At 35.7% G+C, this 8,034-nt stretch overlaps 1 pseudogene; it reads right to left on the reverse strand.

Moving 5' to 3' along the window:
• Positions 1–2,377: 2,377 nt before the first annotated feature.
• On the reverse strand, positions 2,378–4,025 carry LOC122747496 (annotated as a pseudogene).
• Between the last annotated feature and the right edge of the window lie 4,009 nt (positions 4,026–8,034).

Below are 8,034 nucleotides of genomic sequence, written 5' to 3' on the forward strand. Positions count from 1 at the left end.
TTGGAAAAAAATAAACAAAAAGAGGCTGATATTGGAGAGGAACTTAATCAGTGTTTTTCCAGTATTGTCTAGTGAGAGAGTTCAATGATTGAAATCAATTTACCCCCATTCTTAAATGATGAAAAAGGATGTTTTATCAGTTTGATGAAAATTTTCCTTAGAAAATCTACTTTTCTATGCTCTAAGTAAGTATTTGACAAGAAACATTCTAATATTCCAGTATTTAATTATCTTTCCTGAGTAAATTTAGCTATCAGGAAGGGAATCATCGATATACACAATTTAGTCCTGGTTCTAAGGTCAAGTATAGTTTCCAATATAAATCTATTGCAATTCTTTGTATAGAATCAAATATCTTATGTGTTGGGCTATGCCAGTTTTTTTAAATTTTTAATTCAGATAATTGACCTTAGACAAACTAATGACAATGGTCCCAGAAAAACATCCTAAATAGATCTGACCTAATACTAGCATATTGACAAGCTTAAATTACAAAGTGTACCCTTACAAAAGACCCTTCAAAATTATTTTAATATTCAAATATTTAAAAGTTAATTAAATTAACTTTAATATATATGGTATGAACACTAGAATACTCCCTATAAAAGTAGAAGAAAGTAAGTAATAGAAAAATTTCATTACAGAAATGACTGAGATTTTTTTTGTTCTGAAAGATAAAATGAATTCTTCTTAAAGCAATTTTAACTGTTACATTTTTAAACAAAACCGCAAGATGATTTAATTTTTGCCAATAACTTTTGATACGTTTTTTTCTAGTTTTAAAAGCATATAAAAAGGAAAATAGATTCTTTCATCTGCAATGTAAGGGTTGAAAAATAGTAAAGAATACTAAATTATAAACAAACTGGAAGAGTTTGAGTTCCTGTTAGGAAATAGAGTTCAGCAGCACATTCTTCTCAATTAGTAGTAATATTTATATACATACATATGTACACATATGCATACATACATATACATACTGGCAGAGGCTGCTTCCAGGGGTCTCAGAACACAGACAGTAAGAAAGTCAAAAAACTGGTTAGAAGGAGACCACAGGGAACACTTTGCTAGCATTGACCAGAACTCTGTTCCTTACCTATAGTAGGAACCAGGTTACAATCCTGGGGCTAGGCATAGGGGGTAGTGAGGGAGCTAGTCACAGGGCAAGGCAGAGCACTAGCACATCAGAACTTGTAGCCTCAGTGGAGCAGAGACCCTTTTTTACAATTCTAGAACAGATAACAGTGCTTTTGGTCACTCACAGGCCAGAGCACAGGCCAGGAGAGTTGTAAACACACCTTTCCTCAGATCATACCACCTTGGAAGAACTCAAAACTTATACATCCCTAAAAATATTTCTGAAAACAACTACACAAACTCCCTTAATCTTGGAGCAATGAATCCTTCTCCCACGAAGTAGAGTCCTACTATAATAGCAGGTTCAAAATCAAGAAATAGGCTGGAGAAAATTTGCAAAAAAATATAAATCTGAGCATAGGAAGATCAAAAAAGACCCTCAAAAGAAGATAACAAAGTCAAAGCCCCTACACCCAAAACCTCTAATTGATCTCAGGTCATGGAAGAACTCAAAAAGGATTTTGAAAATCAAGTAACAGTGGTAGAAGAAAAATTGGAAAGAGAAATGAGAATGATGAAAGAAAATCATGAAAAAAGAGTCAACAACTTGGTAAAGGAGACACACACACACAAATACTGAAGAAAATAATAACTTAAAAACAGACTTGGTCAAATGGTAAAAGAGGTACAAAAATTAACGAATATAAGAACTCCTGGAAAAATAGGATTGGCTGGGGGGCAGCTAGGTGGCACAGTGGATAAAGCATCAGCCCTGGATTCAGGAAGACCTGAGTTGAAATCTAGCCTCAGATACTTGACACTTACTAGCTGTGTGACCCTGGGCAAGTCATTTAATCCTCATTGCACTGAAAAAAAAAACAGGATTGGTCAAATGGAAAAGGAAGTAAAAAAGCTTACTGAAGAAAATAAGGCCTTAAGAATTAGAATTTAGAAAATGGAAGCAAATAACTTTATAAGAAATCAAGAAACAATAAAACATAACCAAAAGAATGAAAAAAAAAGAATATAAGACAATGTAAAATATCTCATTGCAAAAACAAGTGACCCAGAAAATAAATCCAGGAGAGTTCATTTTTATTAATGGAAAGAAAATAAAAATTTATTGGAGGTATAGAAAGTTGACTAAAATACATTTGCTACATATGTTCCAGTAAGATTTAAATGCAGTTCATTTAATTTTTAAATACATTCTAAAAGCTATTACATACACACAATTCAAGTGTCCAAATGGTCAAGTTTATTCTTCTCAAAGCTGGACGATGCTTGAAAGATATGGACTTCAAAAGAAACCATTAGCAATTATGTTTCTTTTCCTTTTTCCATCTTTAGGATCTTGTTTTGGTCTAGCAGATGAAGAAATTGTGCCACCACGGATTTTCCAAAAATTACATATCCATTAGCTTCTTTTAAAGTCTTAGCTGGAGCCTTTTCATCTGGAAATCCAATAAAACCTTGGCCTTTCATGTGCCCTTCTTTCATCAAGTATATGTCAAATATGATTCTTTCTGTTTGTGATGAAAAGCCAACATATCCTCCCAAAAATATGCAGTGGCTAAAGCACCATCTATGGATTCAGGAGGACCTGAGTTCAAATTTGACTTCAGACACTTGAAGGTTACTAGCTATGTGACCTTGGGCAAGTCAGTTAACCTGCATTGCCTTGCAACAGCCCCACCCCCCAAAAAAGAAAGAAATTGTGTCTTTTCCCAACACTTTTCTAGAGACAAATTCTGCTGGTATCTCATCTGAATCTTCTTGAATCTCCTCTGTCATTCAGAATGGGAGCTGCAAAGATCTTTTCAAATCCTTCTTTGGTTTTATTTCCAGGAGCAGATCAATTAACATTTTGTTCTTCCTCCAAATCTTTTACAAAGCCAGTAGGTATCCCAGAAAATATGTTGATTTTTTTTTAATGCACTAAAGGTTGAGGCTGCTCAAACACATCTAAAGGCAATAACACAGGGTGTAAATTACTATGTGAAGTAGATGCAGGGATAGTCAACATGACCTTTATTCCTTTATCTTTTTTTTTTTTTTTTGGTGAGGCAATTGGGGTTAAGTGACTTGCCCAGGGTCATATAGCTAGTAAGTGTAAAGTGTCTGAGGCCAGATTTGAACTCAGGTCTTTCTGAATCCAGGGCCAGTGCTCTATCCACTGCACCACCTAGCTGCCCCGTCCTTTATCTTTTGCCTTTTCCTTGCATGACATTGCTTTGCAGTTGTTGGTCTTTCGGGTTGAAAATTAGCTAATTCCATCAGTTTTGTCACAAGAGGAAGAGGCTCATGGATGGGGCATATGCTCTTCATAGATGGTAGACTGGGCAGTAATTGGTCAAAAAGGTCTGGATAAGTTCAATTTATTCATAAGATGAAGCATCTGCACATAAAACTTAGGCACACTTGCCAAAGCACTTGATATGTTGGCTAGTATTGTGCTTGAAATTGGTGGATACGGGTATTTGAAGCACATATTTAAAGGAAAATTTAGCCCATAATTTTATATGATTCCATTTTCTATGGTCAAACAACTTGGCTTTTTACTTTCTTTCTTTATCTTCTTCCTCAGGTTCATCAGACCGTTTCTTTTTCTCTAAATATGAAGACTGACAGAGGGAAGAAGTTTGGTCTTTTGCAAATTCAACAACTAAAGTGTGACCTAAAACTTTTAGCTGATGAAGTCTTAATAATGCCTTTTTCCCTGCTTTTTCATTAGGGAAAGTAGCAAAAGCAGTGTGTTGCAAGTGGCCACTGTTGCACAGGACACACATGGCCTAGGCACCTAAATGGTTCAGGAGTTGCTCCTTCTACTCTGCAGTCAGTTAAGCAGGCAAGTGCCCTAACAGAAGGGTCAATTTGGTCAGCATCAGGAGTGGCTTCGAGGAGCCCTGGTAGCCCCTCAAAAGCAGGACATGCTCCAGCAAAGCCATCTCCCCCATGTATGCCACCACCTTGAGTGGAGGCTATGGAGACAGGAACCCAAGAAAACAAGCTCTGAGGGCAGGTTCAGGACTAAGACCATAAGGGAAGCCTCAAAGAAGATGATGCCAAGACTGGGACATCTTCTCATGAGATCCTCTAGTACTAACACACAGTGCATGCCTAATAAAGGGTGTCTGGCGTCTGTCTGAAAGCTGTTGTGATTGTGACCAAAAAGCTGTCTAAAAGCAAAAGGTGAAGAGCCAAGTTGCCAGCCTTGATTTTTATTTGCAGACACATCCACAATTTCTGAGAACTGGGGTGGGGGGAAAGCCAGAATTCTGTTTTTATTTAAAAATGGAGTGGGCTTGTTCAAAAACCCTTGACAGCAGGCAGGAATGGCTATCTTTATGCATGTGCAATGTTGTTAGATTGCTCCTGATCAGGAATTACTTTGAATACACTGCAGTAGCTCTTCAATGAGTCTGCAAGATTATTTAAAGAATTTTTAGTTTGCACTCTTCCTTTTGCATGTTAGGAATCCAAGGTCCAAAAAAGTGTTTGAGGAAACTAGATGTCTTGTTAGATAGTGTACCTGGCATGGAGTTGGGTGAGGAAGACTAGCTCAAATCCTGCCTCAGACGTTAACTGTGGGAGCTTTAACAAGTCATTTAACCTACATACCTTAGTTTTTCCATCAGTAAAATGAGAAACGCAATGACTGCTAAAGGCCCTTCCTTCTCCTGGCCAGTGTACAGGAGATAACTTAAAAATTATTGGACTACCTGAAAGCCATTATCATAAAAAAAGAAGCCTAGACATCATCTTTCAAGAAATTATCTAACAAAATTGTGCTGAGATTCTAGAACCAGAGAGTTAAATAGAAATTAAAAGACTCCACCAATCACTTCATGAAAAAGATACCAAAATGAAACTCCAAGGAATATTATAGCCAAAAGCCAATACTTTCGTGTCAAGAAGAAAATATTGCAAATAGCCAGAAAGAAATAATTCAAGTATCATGGAGCCACAGTGAGGATCACACAAGACTTAGGAGCTCCTACATTAAAGGATTGGAATATGATATTCCAGAGGGCAAAGGAACTCATCAATACAACAGTCTGAGAAAGCTCTTAAAGAACATGTGATGAAAAATGATATCCGTCTCCAGAAAAAGAACTTATGATTTCTGAATATAGATTGAAGCATAGTTCTGTTTTTAAACTGTCTTCAATTTTCATGAAATGTTTGTCTAATTTTCTTTTACATCATGACTAACATGGAAATGTTTTGCATGATTACACATGTATAACATATAAAATTGCTTGCCTTCTCAATGTGTGAGGGGAGGAATGGAAAGAATTTCAAAGTAAAAGTTTCAAAAATGAATGTTATTTTTTACATGTAATTGGGCAAAATAAAATGCTAATTATTTTTAATAAAGTATTTTATTTTTTCCTGTTACATGTAAAGATAGTTCTCAACTTTTGTTTATACAAGCTTTCCAATTTCAGATTTTTCTCTCTCCCTCCCCTCCCTCCCCCCTCCCCTAGACTTCAGGTAATCTGATATAGGTTTTATATATATATATATACATAATGACATTAAACATATTTCTGCATTAGCCATGTTATAAGAGAAAAATCAGAGCAATGACGAAAAACCTCAAAATAGAAAAACAAGAGCACCAAAAACAAAAGAAATAGTAAGGTTCATTCAGCATCTATACTCCACAGTTCTTTTTTTTTTTTTTCCTGGATGTGGAGATGCTCTTCCATCATGAGTTCCCGGTACCATACTCTTCTGTACCATTGCATTGGTGAGAAGAATATAGTTCATCACAGTAGATCAACACACACTTCTGGTTCTGCTCATCTCACTCATCATCACCCACCCAAGACCCTTCAGGTTTCTCTGAACTCCTCCTGCTCAACGTTTCTTATGGAACAATAGTATTCCATTACATTCATGTACCACAACTTGTCCAGCCATTCCCCAATTGATGGGCATCCCTTCAACTTCCAATTCCTTGCCAACATGTAAAGAGCAGCTATAAATATTTTTGTACATGTGGGTCCCTCTCCCCTTTCCATGATCTTTTTGGGAAAAAGACCCAAAAGTGATATTACTGGGTCAAAGGGTATGCACAGCTTTATCACCCTTTGGGCATAATTCCAAATTGCTCTCCAGAATGGTTGTATCAGTTCACAGCTCAACCAACAATGAATCAGTGTTCCACTTTTTCCACAGCTTCTCCAACATTTATTATTTTCCTTTTTTGTCATTTTAGCCAACCTGATAGGTGTCAGGTGGTACCTCAGAGTTGTTTTAATTTGCATCTCTCTAAACATTAGAGATATAGAGCATTTTTTCATATGGGAATAGATATCTTTGGTTTCTTTATCAGAAAACTGCCTGTTCATATACTTTGCCCATTTCTCAATTGGGGAATGACTTGGATTCTTATAAATTTGATTTAGTTCCCTATACATTTTAGAAATGAGGCCTTTATCAGAAGTACTGGCCATAAAAATTGTTTCCCAGCTTTCTGCCTCTCTTCTAATTTTGGATGCATTGCTTCTGCTTGTAAAAAAAAAAATTTAATTTAATGTAATCAAAATAATCGATTATGCATTTTATAATATTCGCTATCACTTGTTTGGTCATAAACTGTTTTCCTTTCCAAAGACCCAAAAGGTAAACTATTCCTTTCTCTCCTAATTTACCTATGGTATCAACTTTTATGTCTAAATCATGTATCCATTTTGACCTTATTTTAGTATAAGGTGTAAGATGTTGGTCTATGCCTAATTTCTGCCATGCTATCTTTCAGTTTTCCCAGCAGTTTTTGTCAAATACTGAATTCCTATCCCAGAAGCTGGAGTATTTGGGTTTATCAAACACTACATTACTAGTGTCATTTAGTACTGTGTTTCCTGTGCCTAGCCTATTCCATTGATCCTCCACTCTATTTCTTAGCCAGTACCAGATAGTTTTGATGACTGCCGCTTTATAGTCAAGGTCCAGGTTTGGTACTGCTAACCCAACTTCCTGTGCATTTTTTTTTTATTATTTCCCTGGATATTCTTAATTTTTTGTTTTTCCAGATGAATTTCGTTATTATGTTTTCTACTTCTATAAAATAATTTGTAGGTAGTCTGATTGGTAAGGCACTGAATAAGTAAATAAATTTAGGTAGTATTGTCATTTTTACTATATTAGCTATGCCTATCCATGAGCAATTGATATCTTTCCAATTATTTAGATCTGATTTGATTTGTGTGAAGAGTGTTTGGTAGTTGTGTTCATAGAGTTCCTGGGTTTGTCTTTGCAAGTAGACTCCCAAGTACTTTATATTGTCTACCATTACCTTAAATGGAATTTTTCTTTCTATCTCTTGCTGCTGGACTTTGCTGGTCATGCATAGAAATGCTGATGATTTATGTGGATTTATTTTATATCCTGCTACTTTGCTAAAGTTGTTAATTGTTTCAAGTAATTTTTGAGTTGATTCTCTAGGATTCTTTCAGTATACCATCATATCATCTGCAAAGAGTGATAGTTTTGTTTTCTCCTTGCCTAGTCTAATTCCTTTTTCTTCTATGATTGCTAAAGCTAACATTTCTAGTACAATAGTAAATAATAGGGGTGATAATGGACATCCCTGTTTCATCCCTGATCTTATTGGGAAGGCCTCTAATTTATCTCCATTGCATATAATGCATGCTGATGGTTTTAGGTAGATACTGTTTATTATTTTAACAAAAGCTCCACCTATTCCTAAGCTCTCTACTGTTTTTACTAGGAATAGGTGCTGTATTTTGACAAAAGCTTTCTCTGCATCTATTGAGATAATCATATGATTTTGGTTGGTTTTCTTATTGATGTTGTTGGTTATGTTAATAGATTTCCTAATGTTGAAGCAGCCCTGCATTCTTGGTCTAAATCCCACCTGGTCATAGTGTATTAGTGTATTATCCTGGTGATCACTTGCTGTAACCTCCTTCTTAATATCTTATT

This window comes from Dromiciops gliroides, chromosome 3 (genome assembly GCF_019393635.1).
Source record: "Dromiciops gliroides isolate mDroGli1 chromosome 3, mDroGli1.pri, whole genome shotgun sequence".
Classification (NCBI taxonomy): Eukaryota; Metazoa; Chordata; class Mammalia; order Microbiotheria; family Microbiotheriidae; genus Dromiciops; species Dromiciops gliroides.